The sequence below is a fragment of the Equus przewalskii genome, chromosome 25, assembly GCF_037783145.1.
Source record: "Equus przewalskii isolate Varuska chromosome 25, EquPr2, whole genome shotgun sequence".
Lineage (NCBI taxonomy): Eukaryota > Metazoa > Chordata > Mammalia > Perissodactyla > Equidae > Equus > Equus przewalskii.
Window position 1 is genome coordinate 3,792,371 of NC_091855.1, and position 24,915 is coordinate 3,817,285.

The 24,915-nt window shown below is 38.9% G+C and overlaps 1 protein-coding gene across 1 annotated transcript in view; it reads left to right on the top strand.

The window, feature by feature from the left end:
• Positions 1 to 24,915, top strand: part of PELI2 (pellino E3 ubiquitin protein ligase family member 2) — a 180,354-nt gene that overhangs the window by 54,168 nt on the left and 101,271 nt on the right. The window lies entirely within an intron of this gene.

A 24,915-nucleotide genomic window follows, 5' to 3' on the forward strand; every position in this document is an offset into this window, starting at 1 on the left:
ATAATGGGTTCGGACCATCTGGAATAAATAAGAGACTTGATTCCCATTTTTACTGAAAAGCTGTGGTTCAAAGGGAAATGAATAGGTTCATTAAAGCCATATGGTATTTATATGTAGTCTTAGAAACAGATCACCTTTGTTAATGTTTTTATTAAAAAAGCTCCTGTGTTGTTTCTGAAGTAGTGCCATGAAAAACGTTTGCTAGAATGTACCAGTTAAGATTGTCTTGTTTTGGTGAGAGAATGGTTAGATCAGAAAATATCAAACACTAAGGAAACAGGAAAGATTAACATCTAGCGGCCAAGTTTTTGGCTAGAGAAAGGGAAATAAAGTGAAAGTTTTAGGAAGGGAAGGACACTTTGTGGGGAAAACAGAGGAAGTCCGCCTCACAAAGATTCTGAGAGGAGGAGGAAGTGGAATAGCGGCAGAATCTTGGAAGGTCAAGGAAGTGTGAGAAGCATTTCATAGCCCAAAAGTAGCTGGTGGAGAAGGAGACCAAGGCAAATGTTTTTCAGCTTCTGATGAGTGACAGAAATATTCTGATGTTATAGACGTGGTCTTTGTAATTTTGTCTCTGTGCTGGCATTTATGTTTCCTGCCTCTGGCTCTGCACCTTTTTACATTTACCTTTTTTTATCTTAGATTTTATGTTAATACAATGGCTTCAGCTATTTAAAAATTTTTTATAGAAATCTGTGACTACTCAGGCTTTACGTTATGATAGAATATGAAATATAACTAGAATATGAAATATATCTTCCAGTAGCTACTATTGGAAGATCAGTGACTCTTCCTTATTTATCACCCACCTCCGTCGGCTCCGCTTTTAGCTTTTTATGTTTTACCTTTATACCTAGATTTTACCTGAAGTTATTTAGATTGTAAATCTTTTGGTAGTTGTCTGTCTAAATCTGTTTAAAAATATCACCCGCTGTACTAGTAGTAGGGAAGATTGGGCTTTGGTCTTACAACCTGGGAAAAATACAGCCTCAGGGCCTCAGTTTCCTCATTGATAAAATGAATGAGTTGGCTGTGGGCAGGAGCCATGTGGAATGAGGTAAGATACTTTGGTTATAAGCAACAGAAATGATTCTGTCTTTAAAAGAAACCAAAATGGGGCTCAGCCTGGTGGTGTAGTGGCTGGGTTCCCATGCTCTGCTTCAGCGGCCTGGGGTTCATGGGTTCAGATCCTGGGCACACACCTACACACCCCTCATCAAGCCATGCTCTGGCAGCGTCACATATACACAGTAGAGGAGGGTTCACACAGATGTTGGCTCAGTGACGATCTGCCTCAAGCAAAAAGAGGAAGCTTGGCAACAGATGTTAGCTCAGGGCCAATCTTCTCCACTAAAAAAAAAAAAAAAGCAAAAATGGAGAAACTGTTAAAGGTTTGGGTAGGAACAGCTCTCGGAATTAGGAGAAGTTGAGTAACCAGGTTTTGTGAGAGAGGAGAACTGGAGTATCAAAAGGCGTTAACATGGAAATTTTTTTAAGGGTGTTGTAAAGTGACTTGGCTCCAACTACCTTCTATAGGATTTTAAATTTTCAGGAAAGAGAATCAGACAGACCTAGCCTGGGTCAGTCAACCATGACCGAGGGAGATGAGTAGACCAGGCATATTTATTATGAGCTGATCAACTACCCCGTTGCCTTTCCCTTAGGCATCTTCCTCATCTTGGTACCTGTACACTGACGGCCTTGTACGTAGTATTCCGCCTACCTGAACCCAGCACCTTAGTCACAAATGCCTCACTCCTTCTTTTCTCTCTCAAACTCCCATCCCTGGTCTGCCTTGCCCTGCCATTCCTGCTTCAGCTGCTCTGTTGGCCCCTTAGACAGTCTCATATGTTTAACCTTTTCTTCAAATTTTCCTCCTACTGCATCACCTTGACTGAATCCTGGTTTTTTACTGATACGCTGTTTTTCCCATTTCTTCCAGTTCATAGAACAAGAAATTGTTTCGTTCCGTTTCCTTTTCAGTCTCTTCTTTTTAACCCTACATTAATTTAAGCTGCCTCTTCCCCTGCGTCTCTTGACCTCGCTCACCTACAGTTCTCCCTTCTGCGTATTTCAGTGACTCAGTATATAGCCCAGTCTCTCTCTCTCCCAACCCGTTAAACCATACGTTGGTGTCCATGGTTCTCAGTGCTGTAACACTTTCAATTTTGGAGACTCACTTCTGTTCCACTTTTCCCACTGATAATAGCCCACTGTCACTTCAAAGTGACCCTACTCTCCAGTTCTTTCTACTTGTGTATGCATGTACATACTTATCTCATCTAGACATCGAGCCCATTAGCCTGTCCCTATTTGCTGTGGTTTTTAGCCCACGTGGCTTTTCCAGTTGTGTGTTGACTTCACCCCAGATTCTCTTTTTCTGGTACCTTTTGACACCCTTCTTTGTGATCCCTGGCTTTGGGCCCTTTCCAGGCCCTGCTGGATTGTTTTTCTTGTCTTCCTTCTTGCTCACCCCATTTCCCATCAGAATACCAGAGTATGTGGTGGTTCTTGGCAAAAGTTGTTTGACCTGACTCAGCAGTGGTTTGTCTGCTCTGAAATTTCTGATTCTGCAGTATTGGTAATGAAAGGGTTATCTTTGATTGGAGTCGTAAAAACGAGACCTAGCTGGGTGGGTGTGGTTACCATTGTTAGAATTTGAGTGCTTGGCCTTTCGACTGTGTTATTTCTTCCCTCTGCCCCACAGTCTGGGGGCAGACCAAGGAGTACCCCTTTGCTGATGGTAGTGGCAGCTGGGAAATGGGACCCCTGGGTCTGCCATGCATGCCAGTGTCCAAGCTAAGTCAGATGAGGATTGCAAGTATGTGCTGCTGTTGTGTAATCTTTATTTGGGTACATATTTGCTCTTGGAATAGTAATACTCAAAGGTATTTCTCCTGTTATATAATGTTTAAACAAAATCTAAAGTCCTCTTGTACTTTTGGCAGTTCTGGTACCTAGACATAGGGCAGTTAGCAATTTATTCACCCATTCGTTTATTCAACAAGTATTTATCCAGCGCTTTTTTATGGCCAGGCATCATGCTAGGTATTAGATATACTGCAGCAAACAAAAGATGTCTGCATGGAGCTAATCATCTAGTGACTGGTTAAGTAATCGATAAGTAATCATGTGAGTACATATGTAACTGCGCATTGTGAAAAGCACAGTGAAGGAAAAGAATAAGGTGCTGTGGGAAAAGGGGCTGCAGAGTTTAGATTGGGTAGACAGAGAAGGATCTCTGGGGCAGTGGCTCGTGAGCTGCGAGCTGAAAGGTAAAGAGGAATTAGCCAGGAGAGCAGAGTTCGGGAGCTCCTGTGGTCCTGGTTGGAGAATTTGGATTTTTTTCTAAGGACAAACACTGAAGGGTGTTAAGCAGAGGGAGTGGCATAATATGACTGAGAATTTAAGTTGATTTATGTTTGTTCATTTACTTTTTAACTATGTAGCGCAACTATTTTACTATTACTTAACCAGTGAATAGTATGGTGGTGGTGATGGTGCCTGATAGGTGGATATTTTGCTGGTCACATGGTTTAACTTTAGCAACATTTCTGTGGAAAACTCATCATGATTTTTCCTTCTTAGATTGTGCTTCATTGAAATCTCCTTTTTTGGGTATTTTTACTTTTAAACAGTAACTGAAGATTACTTTGTCCCAGTTGGCATATTTCAGAATGGAAAATATCAGTGGTCTTAGAGTGACACTTTAGAGAAAAATTGGGACTATTTCATCTGATTGTTAGAACCAGGACTTGCTGTTGGTTCTACCGGTTGATGAGATATTGAAACTCTTCCTTATTGGTCAATTAATAATGTAATTGTAACTGTGAGAAGTGGTAAAACTAATATAGATTTCAGTGTAAACTCATTAGTTCAAGCTAATTTTGTAGGCTGTAGTGGGGTCTACTTTTAAAGCACTGAGTGTCTGCCTGTTTGTCCAGCGTGGTTCTTGGTAGCGATGGGTTGCATATCTCCACTGCACATTCATTATGAAGCTGCAGCCTCTGTGCTTTCAGAGAATCATCTGTTTATCATTATCCTCAGACTGTGTAATTGCTGCAGCTTTTAAACAGTTGAGTTTTGAATAGTTTTTACTTTGGTTTCTTTCATGTTGTTCTACTATAATTCTTGGGTTAGTAGTATCTGGTGTTTTGATATTTATTACTTCAAGAATTAATTTTATTGTTATAAATGAAGAGGCAACAAAGTTTGGATAAGTTTTGTCCTTTTAGATATCATAAACTTGAATATTCTGAATCTGTCAGAGAATTAAAAAAATGAAATATTAGTAATAAACTACAGCCCAGAATATACAAACCTAAAACAACATGTATTTCTAGAATGAAACACAACTTGATTATTTTAATAAAAAACGTGAACATGAACAACCTAAGTTTGCACCTCAAGGAACTAGAAAATGAAGAACAAACTTAAGCCCAAAATTAGTAGAAGGAAGAAAACAACAAAGATCAGAGCAGAAATAAACGCAATAGAGACAAAAAGACAAGAAAAAAAATCAATGAAACAGCTGGTTTTTTGAAAAGATAAATAAAATAAACAGATTTTTGCTGCATGCACTGGGAAAAAAAGAGAGAGAACTCAAAATTAGAAATGAAAGAGGAGGGGCCAGCCCAGTGGCACAGCGGTTAAGTGCACACGTCTGCTTCGGTGGCCTGGGGTTTGCCACTTCGTATCCCAGGTGCGGACATGGCATCTCTTGGTAAGCCATGTTGTGGTAGGCATCCCACATATAAAGTAGAGGAAGATGGGCACAGATGTTAGCTCAGGGCCAGTCTTTGTCAGCAAAAAGAGGAGGATTGGCAGCAGATGTTAGCTCAGGGCTGATCTTCCTCAAAAAAAAAAAAAAAAAAAAAGAAATGAAAGAGGAGACGGTACAACAGATACCACAGAAATCCAGTGCATCATAAGAAACTACTATGAACAATTATATGCCAGCAAATTGGTCAGCCTATAAGAAATGGATAAATTCCTAGAAACATACAAGCTACCAAGACTGAATCATGAAGAAATAGAAAATCTGAACAGACCACTTACTAGTAAAGAGAGTAAATTAATCATCAAAAACCTCCTAACAAACAAAAGTGCAGGACCAGGTGACTTCACTGGTGAATTCTACCAAACACTTAAAGAAGAATTAATACTAATCCTTCTCAAATTCTTCCAAAAAAGTGAAGAGGCAGGAGCACTTCCAGCTTATTTTATGAGCCCAGCATTACCCTGATACCAAAACCAGTGAAGGACACTACAAGAAAAGAAAATTACATGAGATTCTCCCTGATGAACATAGATGCAAAAATGCTCAACAAAATGTTAACAAACCAAATTCAACAGTACATTAAAAGGATCATACACCATGACCAAGTGGGATTAATTCCTGGCATACAGGATGGTTCACCATCTGCAAATCAATCAATTTGTACCACATTAACAATAAAAATCATAAGAGTGTCTCAATAGATGGAGAAAAAGCATTTGGCACAATTCAGCATCCATTTATGATAAAAACTCTCAACAAATTGGGACAGAGGGAATGTACCTCAACATAATAAAGGCCATATATGAAGAGCCCACAGCTAACATCATAATCAACAGTGAATCAGCTGTGAAAAACTGAAAGCTTTCCTCTAAGCTCAGGAACAAGACTCTGGCCACTTTTCTTTACTGTAGGAGTGGAAGTCCTAGTCAGAGCAGTTAGGCAAGAAAAGGAAATAAAAGGCATTCAGATTGGAAAGAAAGAAGTAAAACTGTCTCTGTTTGCATATGGCGTGATATTGTATATAGAAAACCATAAAGAGTCCATCAAAAAGTTGTTAGAACTAATAAATGAATTCAGTAAAGTTGCAGGATACAAAGTCGGTAACAAACTATCAGAAAGAGAAATTAAGAAATCAATCCCATTTACAATTACATCCAAAAGAATAAAATACCTAGGAATAAATTTAACCAAGGAGGTGAAAGACCTATACACTGAAAACTGTAAGACATTGTTGAGAGAAGTTGAAGAAGACACAAATAAATTAAAAGATATTCTGTGCTCATGGATTGGAAGAATTAATACTGTTAAAATGTCTGTACTACCCAAACAATCTACAAATTCGATGCAATCCCTATCAAAATTCCATAGCATTTTTCGTGCAAATATAACAAACAATCCTAAAATTCGTGTGGAACTACACAAGACACCCCCCTCCCTGCAATATCCAAAGCAATCTTAAGAAAAAACAACAAAGCTAGAGGCATCATGCTTCTTGATTTCAAACTATATTACAAAGCTATAGTAATCGAAACGGTATAGTATTCACATAAAAACAGACACATGGATTAATGGAACAGATCAGAGAACCCAGAAATAAACCCATACACATATGGTCAATTATAAAGAAGCCAAGAATACTCAATGGGGGAAAAATAGTCTCTTCAATAAATGGTGTTAGAAAAACTGGACAGCTACCTGCAAATGAATGAAACTGAACCCCTATCTTATGCCATACACAGAAACCAACTCAAAATGCATTAAAGATTTGAATGTAAGACTTGAAACTGCAAAATTCCTAGGATAAAACATAGGGCATAAGTTCCTTCACATCGGTCATGGCAATAATTTCTTGGATTTCACACCAAAAGCAAAGTCATAAAAAGCAAAAATAAATAAGTGGGACTACATGAAACTAAAAGCCTTCTGCACAGCAAAGAAAACTATCAACAAAATGAAAAGGCAACGTACAGAATGGGAGAAATAGTTGCACATCATATATCTGATAAGGGGTTTCATATCCGAAATATATAAAGAACTCATACAACTCAATAGCAAAAAACAATCTGATTAAAAAATGGGCAAAGCATCTGAAATAGATGTTTTTCCAAAGGAGATATCCAAATGGCTAACAGGTACATAAGGTGTTCAGCATCACTAATCATCAGGAAAATGCAAATCAAAACCACAATGAGAGACCACCTCACGCCTGTTAGAATGGGTGTTATCATAAAGACCAGAGATAAGTGTGGATGAGGATGTGGAGAAAAGGGAACCTTGTGCACTGTTGGTAGGAATGTAAGTTGATGCAGCCGCTATGGGAACAATATGCAGGTTCTTCAGAAATTAAAAATAGAACTAACATATGATCCAGCAATCCCATTTCGGGATATATATCCAAAGGAAATGAAAACATGGTCTGGAAGAGATATCTGCACCCACATGTTCATTGCCCCATTGTTCACAATGGGAACAACCTAAATGTCAGTCAGTGGTTGAATGAATAAAGATGTGGTGTTTATGTACATACAATAGAACATTGTTCAGCCATGAGAAAGAAGGACATCCTACCATTTAAGACAACGTGGATGGACCTTGAGGGCATTATGCTAAGTGAAATAAGTCAGATAGAAAAAGATAAATATTGTATATCACTTATGTGTAGAATCTAAAAAGCTGAACTCATAGAAACACAGACTGGAATGGATAGTTACCAAGGGCCAAGTGATGGGGGAAATGGGGAGACGTTGGTCAAAGTGTATAATCCTCCAGTTATAATTTGAATAAGTTCTGGGGATCTAATGTACAGCATGGTGATTATAGTTAATAATATTGTTTTATATAATTGAAAGTTGCTAAGAGAGTAGATTTTAAATGTTCTCACTACAATGAAGAAATGATAATTGTGATGTGATGAAAGTGTCAGCTAAGACTATGGTGGTAATCACTTTGCAATTCTAAGTGTATCAAATCATCATATTGTACTCCTTAAATTTACACGGTGTGATATGTCAAATGTATCTCAGTAAAGCTGGAAAAAGTATAAACATAAATCACTTTTCAAAAAAACTGAAATAATTACTTCCAGAAACATTTATCAAAGAGTATTACTAAAGCAAAAGGAAAGATATTTATGAAATACTAACACAATATATTGTATAGTTTAAAATAATTTTCTGACTTAAAGTGTTTATTAAGACTTCGAAAAATAGTTTTTATATTGTGTATCATGGCAGTTTAGAGTTATGGTCCTGATTGTTGCAAAACATATCTATTGAGATGAGAAGACAGCCTTTTGGAAAACTTAGAAATCAGGGGAGGAAAATTTCAGTCATTATTGACAAAGCTCCAGCCATGTCACATAGCAGTGGTTTAAGAATTTGCTTAAAATGCAATATTCAAGTCTTTGAAGATAGGTGATGGGTTTTGTTGATTTTGTGGAGCTGGAAGGAACAACATCTGAAATATATTAAACTTTATTGTCACACAGAAGAAAAATGGTTTCAGTGAAAAATATTGACATGAAAACCTTATGTATTTTGTGCAGATGGTGCAAGTATAGTGCTAGGGAAAAAAAGTCTCAGCTGAAATTCTAGAAAAACTTTTGGATATTTTCATTTGATGCTGTCTTTTTGTATTTAGTTATCTCTGGATGATGTCATAAAAGAGAAAAACCAAGTAAAGCACTTAATATTTTTTCCTGATATTTTTATACTTATATCAAATAAATACCGGAGAGTTAAATAACATATCTGAGAACTTGGAATTGAAGTAATGAAGGATGGGCAGTGTGTGGTATTATTGATGCAAACTCCATTTGGAAATCATATAAAAACTTGGATATTCACTTTAATACAAATTGTGAGGTAGCATTTGGACAATTAAATTTTTTAGTGATTTGACGTTATTACATGCTATTCTAACTATTCTTTTTTGGTTTTAGGAGAAAGAAAATTTTCAATTATTAAAATGGATAGATTTATTTGACAAATAATAGGTGATAGAACATATAAAACCAAATGCAGGAAACTGTGCTAGAGAAGCAGAGAATATTAGAGAAACAAACAAATTTGAAATAAAGCAAAATGTTGCAAGAGAAAAACTGTTAAATTATTCAGCAACGTTATGTGAAAATACACTTATTTGATGACAAATCTGAAGAATCGATTAACTTTTAATAACACCCTTTTAATTTATTGACTCTTGGAATTAGGCCAGTTGATGTTTTCAAAGCACCATAGATTGAAGGTGAGCAAAATTTTACAAAATTAAGCTAGACAATTGAATATGACAGTCCCATAAGTGATTTTCATGGCATAGGTGGTAATGGAAATAGTGAATATAAAAATCTCAATGTTATTAGGGTTGGAAGAAAACTGAATTTAATTGATGTTAGTTCAGCAGAAGATAAAGATTTACCGTGAACAATATTATGTTACGGGAAAATCTCTGTATATCAAGACTGAATTCACCAGTTCTTTTCCATTCAGTGGGGGAAGTAAGTGAAAGAGTTTGGTTTGTTATATTAAATCATAGCTCAGACATTGCTTAGCTTGTGACAGATACATCAAATAAAGGATCACATCAGTAATTTCTAACAGTTAACACATGACTTTGAGATTACTAGCATGATTTGATGAATGATTGATGCTCTAACTTGCATCACTTGGATACAGTTTTATACTATCTGTAGTTCATATTATTTAGAGAATAAATGGAAATGTTTTAAAATTTTTGATTTATATACTTAATTCTTACCAGAATTAAGTATATAAATTGTTAAATATTATCACTCTTAATATGAATAATTTTTATAAATATATATGTGATTAGTTGATTATCTCATTTTATGTTTTATATAGTGTGAGTTTTAGCATCAAGAATTGATTATTTACTACATTTCTGTAAGTTTTATAAATCAATACTTTTATGATCTTCTAAAGTTTTTGATAGTTTTGCCATTGGAAATAGTGTAAGTTTAGTAATTTGTGAGCTGTTCTTTTCCTGTCTTATTTTTCGGTTTAGCTTTGACTTCTGTTCACAAGGTTAGCAACAGTAGGCTTTCCTGTTTAAGTACGTTTTCTTTTAAATCACCTAAATGAAACGTTGAGATTTTTGTGGCCACGGTTAAGCTCAGCAGCTTGACTTGTACTGGTTGAAGATCTGAAACAGCCTAATTCCTTATACCATTTCTCTGTTCAGATGTGTGTGAGAGTCTGTAAGGTAGGTTTTAAGATATTTTATAGTATTTTTAAAATTAGCATTTGAAGTGTGATTCACAGTGCCTACTCTGAATTATTCCAGAAAGTTGAAGAATTGATTCAGAGTATCGCGTCTTTCTTAGTTTCTGCAATTAACATAGTTTGACACTATTTTTTTTTTTTTAAGATTTTTTTTTTTTTAATTTTTTCCTTTTTCTCCCCAAAGCCCCCCTGGTACATAGTTGTATATTCTTGGTTGTGGGTCCTTCTAGTTGTGGTATGTGGGACGCCGCCTCAGCGTGGTTTGATGAGCAGTGTCATGTCCGCGCCCAGGATTCGAACCAACGAAACACTGGGCCGCCTGCAGCAGAGCGCGCGAACTTAACCACTCAGCCACGGGGCCAGCCCCTGACACTAACTATTTTTAGTTTCTCTTACTCTTTTTCTAGCATATATACTTTCATTGTTTCAAGCACTAACAGCAAATGGGTTTTTTCTGTACGGAATAATCACAAGGTCACTGCCACCATCTTTTCTATTCACTGATAGTTAATCTAAATCTCTGCCTTGTGGTGTGGGCAGAATTATTCATTGTTTTCTAGCAAAAGAGACATTTATGTCTTCTTTTCTGTATTTACGATGTGATTGGCAGAATAATGGACCCCCGGAGATGCCCACACCTTAATCTCTGGGACCTATGAGTATGTTACCTCACCTAGAAGAAGGGACTTGCAGATTGTATTAAGGTCATGGAACTTAAACTAGGGAGATTCCCTTGGACTGTTGGGGTGGGCCCAATGTAATCACGAGGGTCTATAAAAGCAGAAGAGGGAGGTAGAAGACTCAGAGATGTGAGGGAAGAGGGGGCAGGAGAGTTTGAAGCCTGAGCAGGACTCAACCTGCAGTCCTGTCTCTGAAGATGGAAGAAGGGGACTATGAGCCAAGGAATGTGAGCAGCCTGTGGAAGCTGAGCACAAGTCTGGCAGACAGCTACAAGGAAATAGGAACCTCCGTCCTATTGTCGCATGGAACTCTATTCTGCCAGCAGCCTGAATGTCCCTGGAGACAGATTCTTCTCTAGAGCCTCATAAAGGAACACAGCTCTGCAGTCCATTGATTTCGACCTTGTGAGACTTGGGCAGAGAACCAGCCAAGCCTAAGGATCAACAGATACATGAGAACCTAAATTTCTGTTGTTTATAGCTGCTAAGTTTTATGGTAGCTTTTTACAGCAGCAAGAAAACTTATATATACTATTTTATGGGAAATTAAATACAAAGTGCCTTGTATTACTGAGCACTCTCGACCTTGTGTTAGGGGAAACCGAAGGATGGGAAGCCATCAAAGAACTGGGAGGCAAGGAAAGAGGTTTTTGTTTCTTTTCTTCTTTTAATTCTTTTGGATCTAGAGTGTTGGAGCAGGAAACCTTGACTCTAGCACTCAGTAACTTAATTATCAGTGTAATTATCTGCATTGTCAGCATATAATAATTATACTATTGACTTTGTGTATTAGTTGGAAAAATCATAATTAATTTGTGTTGTCCTTAAACCACAATTTTATTAAAGAGTTGCTTTTAACATGTCAGTGTGGGAGAATAATGACTCTGACTCTTAGATCTGTCCTGTGTTTTCGTGGAGGAAGAGAATCTTTTGCTGCAACTTATCTTTTTCAAAACATGAAACATGAAAGTTGGAAGGAACTTTGTTCAGATGGACTCCTCATTTTCACGTGAGGGAGTTGAAGAAGTTCGGAGAAGCCAGTGAGTAGTCTCAGGGCACAAAGCCAGGTGTGGCACCCAGGACCCGGGAAGATCGGTCCGTTGCTGCGGGGAGCAGGTGGAAAGTGCTCTAAGGGACAGGAACCAGGCTAGATTCTGCTCCTGATTCGCCCACCTCCCAGGAGTGTGACCTGGAAAAGTCCATCTCTTTCCAAACTCGGGTTGCTGTAATGATAAAATAAACGAATATGATATTTATTAGTAAAAATGGAAATTGCTTTGTCAACCTAAAGATTATTAGCACTGTTAGGATAAGCTCTCCAGTCTGAAATCAGGTACTGTGGAGAGAACCTTTTCTACAAGAGGAAGAGTGATGGAGGCTTGAAATTAAACAGCTGGTTTGTGTGCACTGGTAGTTATGACAGCAAGTAGAGAAAGGTACATCAGGGTAACTTCTGTGCGGCTGAGAAGAAGTCATAGCCATCAGGGAGAGTCATAGGCTTACCATTGACTGACTTGAATTGCTCTGGCCTGTTTTCTTACACCTTTGCCTTTCACATTAAAGTGCGTGATTGACCTTATCTTTCGTGAGAAAGTACTTCAGCCTCTGTGAAGTCCCGTGCTGCTGAGTGAGCCACAAGGATACCTACTTACAAGCTCTTTATTGATCACGCTCATGTCACAGGTGAGGCACGAGTGAGTGGCCTCAGGAACCTTTGGTGTTGTCTTACTAAAGTTAGAGTTAATGGAGCTGAGGGGGGCCTGGGCGCAGGAGCTCTCAGGTGGATAGCTCAGCATCCTGCTTCTGCCGCCAGGGGAGCCCTGCAGGACCATCCCTCTCTTCTCTGCGGTCCGGCCTGACATTCAAGCGCAAGTTCCTCAGGTGGCCCTGTTTTCGCTCGCCTCCACACCTTAGGTGTTCTCATTTCTTAGCATGTGTTCCAGCCTCGTATACTACCCTGTCCTCCCTCCATCCTCTGAAACACAGCCCGCATGTCATTTCCCCTGGAAACTCCGCCCGAGACTCCTCACTTCCAGCCTCAGCGAGAAGTCCTTTTGTGAACTCCTGAAGTTCAGAGCATGTCTACATGTCTCCCCAGCGGTGCTGATGCTGCATTAGTTGTTGGCCTGCTGTCTTGTCATGCTGGGCTGCAAGCTCCTCAAAAGCAGGGGCTGCCTTTCATGTCTGCATTCCCCCTGCCCAGCACGGTTTGTCAAATGAGTAACCGGATGGAGTGACCTGCCTTGTTCATGTGCTGGGACAGCGGTGGTCCTAATGGGTCAATAACTACTGTGTTGGTAATCTGCAAACCCACAGGCACGTCTTATGTACATGTCTGCTTTTTTTTCTTTGTGATCTCAGGAGTCACTTATTTGTTATTGAGAGTTTTAAGAAAAAATAATTGTCTTCTAAATTATGAAAATGACAATTGAATGAAAGTATGGGCTTTGGAGTTTAGACTTCCTGAGTTCTTAATTTCCCCCATTTACTAGCTATAGACTCTTGGGCAAAATACTTTTCTCTGGCTCACTTCCCACTTTATGAAACAGCGATTTGTGTCAGTCAGTATGGGCCAGGTTATCCTGCAGTAACAAACAACTCCCCAATCTCAGTGGGTTTACAATAGCACAGCATATTCATTAGTCACATTTCATGTCCATCGTGGATTGGCATGGAGGTTGTGTTCATCATGGAAATTCAGGGACGCAGATGGATGGTGCATCTTGACCTGTATTTCAGAGATCATGGAGGGAGATAAGAGGGAGAGTACAACTCTTAAACCTTCTACTTGGAAGTGACGTGTTTGCATTTCAGTGGCTAAAGCAAGTCTCGTGGCTGAGTTCAAAGGTTGGGGATGCATAATCCCTTTGTAGGGAGGACCATCAAATATTTGTGAATAGAAGTACCATCTGCCTCCAGGTAGTGACTTATGAAGGGAAACGCTTGGAACATGTCGTATGCCTACTGCGTGCTAGTGATTGGTTAATGTTAGCTAATATTGTTAGTGATTAGTTTCTCTGGAAATTATTAATTATCTAAGAAGTTATAAAGAGGCTCAGGATATGATGAAACCTAGCATCCATACTTAATTATTGGCAGTTGGATTACATAAAAGACTTTTCTTTAAAATGCACTGAGAGATTAAAAATGAAAACTGCAGCTTGATTCAAATATACGTTTCCTCTGTAAACTTTACAATTTAAATGTATCATTTCCTTTAGATCATAGCAGTGACAGTTTAATAATGAATAGTTTCTGAATTATTGAACCCGCTGACTTTGAAAATCAGTGTATTTCCTCAGTGGAAAAGTACTTCCCAATTAGAACATTTTGATAATGCATTCTTGTGAAAATGCATCTGGCCTGAATCAGTTTTAGTTCCTTGCGCATTCCTCAGACTGCCAAGGTTAGTTTCATTCTTTGCTTTTTGAACAAAGGAGTAGTTTTATATTTACAACGTAGAGTTAAACCTTTGTTTTACATGAATAGTTAGATGAAAAACTTTAAAAAAGTTTTGTTTAGTAGTGCCTGCTTGAAATTGTTAATATGAATATTGGTGATTTTTCCCCTTGGCATTTAAAAAAATCATTTTTCTTATTTTACTCTGCAACCTAGTATCATAAATCCAAGAACACCATTTTTTAAACTTGTAAATACCATAACATCTGTTTTATGAGCTTAGTTGAACTTATGTTGTTAAGTTTGGTTCCTTTAAAATGCGAAAGAATGGGAATTCTGGTAAACAGATTTTACTTAACATTTTTTATTTTAAGACGACTTTCTTTAATGTACACAAATCGTAAGTGTAGAGTTTGATGGATTTTCCTGAAGTGAACACACCCATTTAAACACAGATCGAGAAATGGCATTGCCAGTAGCCCAAAGGCCCCCTTGCTCACCCTCCCAGTTACTGGCCCCCGCCGGCAGTAACCAGGTAACCACCATACATGAATTGTCTCTGTTTTTGTTCTTTATGTAAATTGGATCTCTAGTATGCACACTTTCATTTTTGATTTCTTTCATTTAGCACTATATTTGTGAGTGAAATACTCCACGTTGGATATAATAATAGTTCATTGCTTTGTAGTGTTCTGTTGTGTGAATATTCGTTCTATCATCTGATACGCTTTAAAGTTTTAATCACAGCGAAACCTCAGTTAGGGTTTTGTAAATTATCAAAGGTACTTTTAAAAGTTAGCCGTTTTTCTTTAGGATCTGAAATCAAAGTAAGTGGAAGTCGGTAATAGCTGCCAACATTCACATTTATAGCTTGCAGCAACTTAAAACCCAGCGACTTGTGCAACAAGTAAAAGGTGTATCCTCACTTAGAAAACTGGTTAGCCTGCTAAACAGTAATGATTTTACAGAATTGAGTCTTTGGGGGAAGAACTCTAATTTTATACTAAACTTTGAATTTTATGGTGTATTTTCTTGTCCTGAAAACCTTATACCTGTGTTACAGCTGTTACAACCTGCATACCAAATTTCCCTCAGTTTTCACGTATGTGAAACAGGGCTGCGGCCTGACAAAGAGGCAGGAAGAACTCAAACTCGAGGTCGGATGGACGAGCCTGACTGGATCGTGGCTGCTGTCTGTCGGCCCTGTGATAGGACAAGCCACAGAGCCCCTCTGGGTCCCGGCCGGCTCAAGAGTGCTGTGAGGGTCAGACAGTGGACAGGACACATGCCTCCCGGCCCGTGAGGCGCTCAGGAAGTCGTCACCGCTCCCTCGGTACCCAGCAGGGAAGTTAGAAAGATGGGGTGGAATCATATGGTCTTTTGAAAGCCGCTCTCTGCTCCTCCAGTGTGGCAGTTTTTGCTCAGCATAAACTGAACCACCTACGTAAACATAATCAGGGAATTGAAAAGACTTTAGAATGATTCCCTTTTCAAGTGCCATGGAGGTTCATTCTCATTGGCTGTGTAGTTGGAGTTGAGTATTTAAAAATGTAAGCACATCCTTCATATTTAATTCCTTAATTACACACCAAAAAAATAGCATCCTCAAAACTTTATTCTGGAAGTTGAGTGACTGTCCCCAGATGCCCCCTCCCTGTGAGATCTCTGTGTTCTGGTGTCACACCCTCTCCCTTGCATTAGGCTTGTCCCAGCGAGTCTCTGTTCCCTGCAGACTGTCAGCCCCTCGAGGGTAGACCCTGTGTCTGCTGGCAGGGCCCCTGAGGAGAGCACTCAGTGACTGATGGTGTGAACAACAGTCGGCTGGCATTTTCAGAATTGGTTGCTTCTCAGTTAATTTACATGATTTCATGAAAGCCCAAAGGAGTTTAATGACTTTTGCCCTGAGACAGATGAAAGCTTTTCTCAGAATATACGTATTTTTAGCATTGTCAATAGTCAAATTGTTGAAATGTTTTCTTCTTATTTGTGAAAATTAATGTTTAGCTGATACCTGAATGGAATCCTCAAGTGGGAAAATAAAGTGTGGCAGGCTGGTAGCAGTGAGGCACGTGAGGTGGGGGTGGGTGGAGGCGGGGTAGTGGGCTTCCAGCAACGGAGGCCTTAGCTCTGCTGTTGGAGTGTTGACTGGGGTGGGCGTGCCGGGAAGGAGAAGGCCGCAGAAGTTCAGTGGTAACATTAGGCTCAGGTTGTCTGCAGCCCCTGGAAGAAGGGCCCTTATTTGAGGGGTGTTGCTAGTACCCATGAGGAGCTGCTTTTGGTCCTTGTCCCCCTTCTGTGCCTGTGGGGTTAGGTGAGACAACATGAATTCCTCTAGTGCCGTCACCACCCCACTAGAATCTTCAAAATTTGGCAACCCAAACTAATTTTGAGGACTTTTCTACTTGAGGTATGATACAAAATCAATTTTGTAAAAAAGTTTTGACTCTGGTTGCTACCTTTGTTTTGTTTTCTTTGGAATATAACACTTTTATTTAATGGGAAGGTATTTTTGTTTGTTTTTGAAAAATTGAATAAAGCTTTTAGTGCCAATTTACTGAATTTCTTTCACTTGGTCTTTTATTACACGAGTGTGTTTCTATGTTGTATGTTTCTTGTTCTTCATTATTCCCTGCACTGAGTCACTGAACAGTGATGAGGGAAGGGAAGGTTGTTAAGATGTGTAGCAAGATTATCTTAGATCAGGGATTCTCAGCCTTGGCACTGCTGACAGTTTGGCCAGGTCATTCTTTGTTGGAGGCAGTGCTGTACGCTGTAGGATGTTTAGCAGCATCCATTAGTACCCCCGTCCCCAGTTATGACAACCAAAACTCTCTTCACACAAAGTTGAATGTCCTCTGGGGGTGGGGCAGGATGACCCTAGTCGAGGACCACTGATTTAGACTCGTCAGCTCCAGGCAGTGTGGAATCCGGTTCAGAGTGCAGGATCCCAAGCACTCCCAGCTCTTCGGCCAAGTGACAATCACTCTGTCCCTCAGTTTTCTTATCTCTCAAATGATGGAAAATAGTATTATTCAACTCATAGGTTGGAAGAAGTGAGTTAATGCATGTAAAGTTTTTAACTTTTAGAATGGTGCCTGGCACGTTGTAAATTCTCAATGAATGTTACCCATGATGATTATTACTGCTTGCAAGAATATTGGGTATCATATTCCATGCCTACTGCATCTTACATGCTTACATATTACACTTACATATTATTACTGCTTGTAAGAATATTCAGTATCATATTACATCTCTCCTTCCTTCTGTTGCTGCTTCTTTTTTCACCATGTCACAGAATGGAGACCGAAGGGGAAATCATCATTGAGAGAGTTTTTCAGCAAATTAATCTTCATTTGTTGTTTATTTTTTCTAGTTTTACTGAGAAATAACTGACCTATCACTGTATAAACTTAAGGCGTACAACATGATAGTTTGATTTACATATATTGTGAAATGGTCACCATGGTAGGTTCAGCTAACATCCATCTTCTCATATAGATACAATAAAAAGAAAAGAAAGAAGATAAAAGAAAAAAAATTTTTTCCTTGTGATAACAACTTTTAGGGTGAACTCTCTTAATAGCTTTCCTATATATCCTACAGCAGCGTTGGCTATGGTCGTCACGCTGTGTGTTACACCCCTCGTACTTATTTATCTTGTAACTGGAAGTTTGTACCTTTTGGCCACCTTCCTCCAGTTCCCTGACCCTCCTCCTCTGGTGACCACAAGTTTGATCTATCTTTCTATGAGGTTGTTTTTTGTTTTTTATTTTTTAGATTCCACATGTAAGTGAGATCATACAGTATTTATGTTTCTCTGTCTGACTTCACTTAACATAATGCCTTCAAGGTCTATCCATGTTGTTGCAAATGGAAGAATTTCCTTGTTTTTATGGCCGAATGATATTCCACTGTGTGTATATACCACATCTTCTTTATCCATTCATTTATCAGTGAACGTTTAGGTTGTTTCCATGTCTTCGCTGTTGTAAATGATGCTGCTCTGAACATGGGAGTGCAGATATCTTTTCAAGTTAGTGTTTTCATTTCCTTTGGCTGTATTCCCAGAAGTAGAATTGCTGGATCATATGGTAGTTCTATTTTTAATTTTTTGAGGAACCTCTGTTCTGTCACAGTGGCTATACCAATTTACATCCCCACCAGCAGTGCACAAGGGTTCCCTTTCTCCACATCCTCACCAGCATTTGTTATCTCTTGTAATTTTGATGATAGCCATTCTAACAGATTTGAAAGGATATCTCATTGTGGTTTTAATTTGCATTTCCCTAAGGACTAGTGATGTTAATTTTCATGTTTAAAAGCCGCATTGCTGCCTGCTCTGGCAGGCAGCATGAATTGATCTCAGACTCTTCTGACAAGTTCCCTTTCCTCTAGTGATTGGGAGCTGCTTAGCAGAAACCATTGCTTGAAGTCAGGCTTTGTGGAGATAGAGGGGGCATGCTTTACAAGTGGACTTTGGATATGGGGTTAATCTGTCTTTGCCCTGCATTAGGAAGGGCTGCTCTCAGCTCTGGTCGCAGTCTCGGAGCCTCTCTCTTTGCTGGGTTGGAGGCACATTTAAGACCTTCTGTCCCCAGCCCAGGACAGAGAATGGCGAGAGACTTCTGGATGGGAGTATGGCCTGGAAGGAATGCTGATTTTCTCTACTACCCTAGTCAGTTGAAGCTCCCTTTTTCTTAAATTTCTCCCATTATCTACTCTGACAGGGACAGATACATTTGCCAAAGCCTTGATTGTGGCAGGGGTTGCTAATTTCATAGAATAAAACAGCAGCGTTGGCAAGGGTGTCAGGTGTGGCTTGGGTTTAAGTAGGGGGAGAAGGAGAAGCAGTAGCAGAGATTTTGTGGAGGAGAAACAATTTCTCTAAAATCTGAGACTGGAAAGGGCGGAGGTGAAGCAGTTGCAGACAGGCATGTAGTCGTACATAGCAGAAGAGGCTGGAAATAATTTACGTCAGCAAAGTGTCTCTTCTGCTGATGTGTGCAGCTGGATTGCACTCAGTTTATAGGTTAAAAAAAATCCATATGAGTTAATCCCAATTATGTTAATGACACGTATTCTTTTAACATTTTATTGAGTTTCTGCCTCTTAAAACACTTTTGATACAGAATAGGAATTTTCAGTCTAGAAAAATATTTTAAGTTAATTTGAGATTTTAGAATGTAAGTCAGCTTCCTTTTTTATCAAGTAAAGGAGTGTATAATTTGCCCCCAGTTAGGACACCATTTTTCTATACTATTACATTAGGAAGATTCTAGTTCCATCTGGTCACTTTTTCCAGTACAAAACTGAGGCCTGGGGTCACAGGCTATTTTTAGGATTGCTTGGTTGCCTTGAGCCTAAGGCTCTTAATTCTGTAGTTTTGTTGTTGTTGAATTCTTAATTTGGTTTGAGGATTTGATGAAAGTCTTTTACCACCTTGTCCTTTTTTATTAAAATAGTCATTGTTGGTAGGAAGTGACATCAGCATTATGGCGGAGTGAGCTCTTCCCCGAACTCCCCCTTCTAAAGTAGAACCAGATCAGAGTGTGCCCCTCCTCCTGCCCGGCACTCCAGCCCTCTGATCGCCCAGAGCCCCAGGCAGAGAGAGAGGCAACATCTGGGAAAGGTGTGCAGGTCTCTGTGATTGCTCAGAGTGCCCCTCAGAGAGAGAGGCAGTGTCTGGGAAAGGCGTGCAAGTCTCTGTGATTGTTCAGAGCGCCCCTCAGAGAGAGAGGCGGTGTCTGGGAACGGCACGCAGGTCTCCATGATCACCCAGAGTGCACTGCGGAGAGGGAGGAAGGGGCTGGGAAAGATGTGCAGGTATGAGAAGGCACCGCTTACCCTGTCCGGCGCTCCAGCTCCTTGCTCACCCAGAGTGCAGTGAGGAGAGGGAGGTCGGGGTGGGAAAGGTGTGCAGGTGTAAGAAGGCATCCTTCCCCCACCCAGCACTCCCACCCTGCGATCGCCCAGAACTCTACACAGAGAGAAAAGCAGAGACTTGGGGAAGCTCAGGTGGAAGAAAGCACCCCTCTCCCTGCCTGGCACCCCAGATCAAACATTGGTTAGAGCGTCACACAGAAAAGAAGTCAGTGGCTAGAATGGGGGAGCTCTGGGTCATGCAGGGCCCAGAATACACAGTGCCTTATCCCTACCCAGTGAAGGCAGGTGGACACTGCAACCAGATAATAACTATGTGGAGGCAAAAATACATGCCATAAAGCAGTATGAAAAAGTATATTAAATCTCCAGACTAGAAGGAGAGTAACAAGTACCCAGAAACCAACCCTGAAGAGACAGAAATTCATAACCTGCATGACAAAGAATTAAAAATAGCTATCATAAAAAAACTCAAGTTACAGGAAAACACAGAGAGACAAATCAACAAATTCAGGAGCTTATTCACAGAAGAGATTGAAACTGTAAAGAAGAACCAGTCAGAATTGTGGGAGATGAAGAACACAATGGGTGACATAAACAAAAATCTGGACTCAGTGAACAGCAGAGCTGACAATATGGAGGACTGAATTAGCAGTTTAGAAGATAGTAATGTAGCAATACTTCAGATGGAGGAGAAGAGAGAACTAAGACTAAAAAGAAATGAAGAAACTCTCAGAGGAGTATCTGACTCAGTTAGGAAGTGCAACATAAGGATTATAGGTGTTCAAGAGGGGGAAGAGAAGGAGAATGGAGCAGAAAGCTTGTTCAAAGAAATAATAGCGGAGAACTTCCCAAACCTGGAGAAAGAGCCAGAAATACAAGTGAACGAAGCCAGTAGTTCCCTTGCAGCAAGGCATATAGTGGTAAAGCTGGCAAAAGTCAATGACAAAGAAAAAATACTAAGGGCAGCAAGGCAGAAGAAAATAACCTACAAAGGAACCCCTATCAGGCTTTCAGCAGATTTCTCAGCAGAAACCTTACAGGCTAGGAGAGAGTGGAATGATATATTCAAAATCCTGAAAGACAGAAACTTTCAGCCAAGAATACTCTATCCAGCAAAATTATCCTTCAGATATAGCGGAGAAATAAAAACTTTCACAGATAAACAAAAGCTGGAGGTTCATTGCCACAAGACCCCACCCTACAAGAAATCCTCAAGAATGCCCTCATACTTGAAAAAAAAAAAAAATAGGAAGAGGGCTACAAAGCCCTGAGCAAGGAGATGAATAGGTAGGCAGTAATCAGAAAATGGCAGCTCTTTGTCAGATCAGGTTGGTAAACACTTCACTTTAACATTAAAGATAAAGAGAAGGAAAACCCCAAAGTAACAAAAGTCTCATCATTTTAACCACAAACTCACAACACAAGATGGAATAAGATATGACATAAATAGAAGAGGAAGAGGAAAAGGATGGAATCAGCATCGTCTAAGGAAATAAGAGTCTATCAGAAAATGGACTATCTCATCTATGAGATTTTTTATACAAACCTAATGGTAACCACTAGACAAACAATTGGAACAGAGACATATATGATAAACAAAGAAGAAAATGAAGAAAAATCACCATAAAAAACTACCTAACCACATTGGTAGTCTGAAGTACATGGGATGAGAAACAAAGGAAATGCAGAAGAACCGGGAAACGAGCGATAAGATGGCAGTATTAAGCCCTCATATATCAATAATCACTTTAAATGTAAATGGACTGAGTTCTCCAATCAAAAGATGCAGAGTGGCAGGATGGATTAAAAAACAAGACCCAACAATATGCTGCCTCCAGGAAACACATCTCAGCTCCAAAGACAATCACAGGCTCAGAGTAAAGGGGTGGAAGACAATACTCCAAGCTAATAATGAACAAAAGAAAGCAGGTGTTGCCATACTTATATCAGACAAAGTAGACTTCAAGATCAAATAGGTAATGAGAAACAAAGATGGACAGTATATAATGTTAAAAGGGACACTCTACCAACAAGACGTAACACTTATAAACATATATGCACATAACACAGGAGCACCAAAGTAGATTAAGTAACTATTAACAAACCTAAAAGGAGATATTAACAATAACATGATAATAGTAGGGGACCTCAATACCCCACTTAGGTCAATGGGTAGATCATCCAGACAAAGTCAACAAGGAAATAGTGGAATTAAATGAAAAACTAGACTAGATGGATATGTAGAACATGCCATTAAAAAACAGCAGAAAATACATTCTTCTCAAGCGCACATGGAACATTCTCAAGGATAGACCATCTATTGGGAAACAAGGTAAACCTCAATAAATTTATGAAAATTGAAATCATATCTACTATCTTCTCTGACCATAATGCTATGAAACTAGAAATCAACTACAAGAAAAAAGCTGGGAAAGGAATGAAAATGTGGAGACTAAACAACATGCTACTGAACAACCAATGGATCATTGAAGAAATAAAGGGAGAAATCAAAAAATGTCTGGAGACAAATGAGAATGAGAACACACCATACCAACTCATATGGGAGGCAGCAAAAGCGGTGCTAACAAGGAAATTTATAGCAATACAGGCCTATGTTAACAAACAAGAAAAAGCTCAAATAAGCAATCTTAAACTACATCCAAGAGAATTAGAAAAAAAGAACAAACAGAACCCAAACTCAGCAGAAGGAGGGAAGTAATAAAAATTAGAGCAGAATTAAATGAAATTGAAACAAAAAAGACTGTAGAAAGGATCAATGAAACAAGGAGCTGGTTCTTTGCCAGGATAAACAAAATTGACAAACCCTTAGCCAGACTCAGTAAGAAAAAAAGAAGGATCAAATAAATAAACTTAGAAATGAGAGAGGAGAAATTATAACAGATACCACAGAAATATAAAAGCTTGTAGGAGAATACTATGAAAAACTATATAATATGCCAACAAACTGGACAATGTTGAAGAAATGGATAAATTCTTAGACTCTTACAACCTCCCAAAACTGAATCAAGAAGAAACAGAGAACCTGAATAGACCAATCACAAGTAAAGAGATTGAAACAGTAATAAGAAACCTCCCCAAAAAATAAAAGTCCAGGACCAGAGGGCTTCTCTGGACAATTCTACCAAACATTCAAAGAAGATTTATTACCTATCCTTCTCAAACTATTCCAAAAAGTTGAGTAAGATGGAAAAATTCGTAATACATTCCACAAAGCCAACATCACCATGATACCAAAGCCAGACAAGGACAAAACAAAGGCGTTATAGGCAATATCACTGATGAACATAGATGCAAAAATCCTCAACAGAATACTGGCAGATCAAATAACAGCAATATATTAAAAAGATCGTACACCATGATCAAGTGGGATTCATACCAGGGACACGGGGATAGTTCAACATCTACAAATCTATCAACATGATACACCACATTAACAAAATGAGGAACAAAAGTTATATCATAATCTCAATAGATGCAGAGAAAGCATTTGACAAGATCCAACATCCATTCATGGGAAAAACTCTCAATAAAATGGTTATAGAAGGAAAGTACCTAAACATAATAAAGGCCACATATGACAAACCCACAGCCAACGTCATACTCAAAGGGGAAAAACTGAATACCATCCCTCTGAGAACAGGAACAAGACAAGTGTACCCACTATCACCACTCTTATTCAACATAGTACTAGAGGTTTTAGCCAGAGAAATTAGGCAAGAGAAAGGAATAAAAGGAACCCAAATAGGCAATGAAGAAGTGACTCTCTTGCTGTTTGCAGATTAGATGATTTTATATATAGAAAACTCTAAAGAATCCATTGGAAAATTATTAGAAATAATCAACAACTACAGCAAAGTTGTAGGATACAAAAATCAACTTAAAAATCAGTGTATACTCCAGTAACAAACTAACAGAATGAGAACTCAAGAATACAATCCCATTTACAATCACAACAAAAAGAATAAAACATCTAGGAATAAATTTAACCAAGGAAGTAAAAGACCTATACAAGGAAAACTATAAGAGATTACTGAAAGAAATCGATAATGACATAAAGAAATGGAAAGATATTCCATGCATGTGGATTGGAAGAATAAACTTAGTTAAAATGTTCGTACTACCTAAACTATCTAGAGATTGAATGCAATCCCAATCAGAATCCCAATAACATTCTTCACAGAAATAGAACAGAGAATCTTAAAATTCATATGGGGCAACAAAACACCCTGAATAGCCAAAGCAATCCTGAGAAAAAAGAACAAAGCTGTTGGCATCGTGGTCCTGGACTTCAAAATATATTGCAAAGCCATAGTAATCAAAACAGCATGGTAATGGTACAAAAACAGGTGCACAGGGCAATGGAACAGAATTGAAAGCCCAGAAATAAAACCACACATCTACAGACAGCTGATCTTCAACAAAGGAGCCGAAAACATAGAATGGAGAAATGAAAGCCTCTTCAATAAATGGTACTGGGGAAACTGGACAGCCACATGCAAAAGAATGAAAGTAGACCACTATCTTTTTCCACACACAAAAATAGACTCAAAATGGACCAAAGACTTGAAGGTAAGACCCGAAACCATAAAACTTCCGAAAGAAAAAATAGGCAGTATATTCTTTGGCATCAGCCTTAGAAGGATCTTTTTGAATACATTGTCTACTCAGGCAAGGAAAACAAAAGAAAAGGTAAACAAGTGGGACTTCATCAGACTAAAGAGCTTCTGGAAGGCAAAAGAAACCAGTATCAAAAAGGAAAAACAACTCACCAACTGGGAGAAAATATTTGCAAATCATATATCTGACAAGGGGTTAATCTCCAGAATATATGAAGAACTCATAGAACTGAACTACAAAAAACAACCCAATAAAAAAATAGGCAGAGGATATGAATGGACATTTTTCCAGA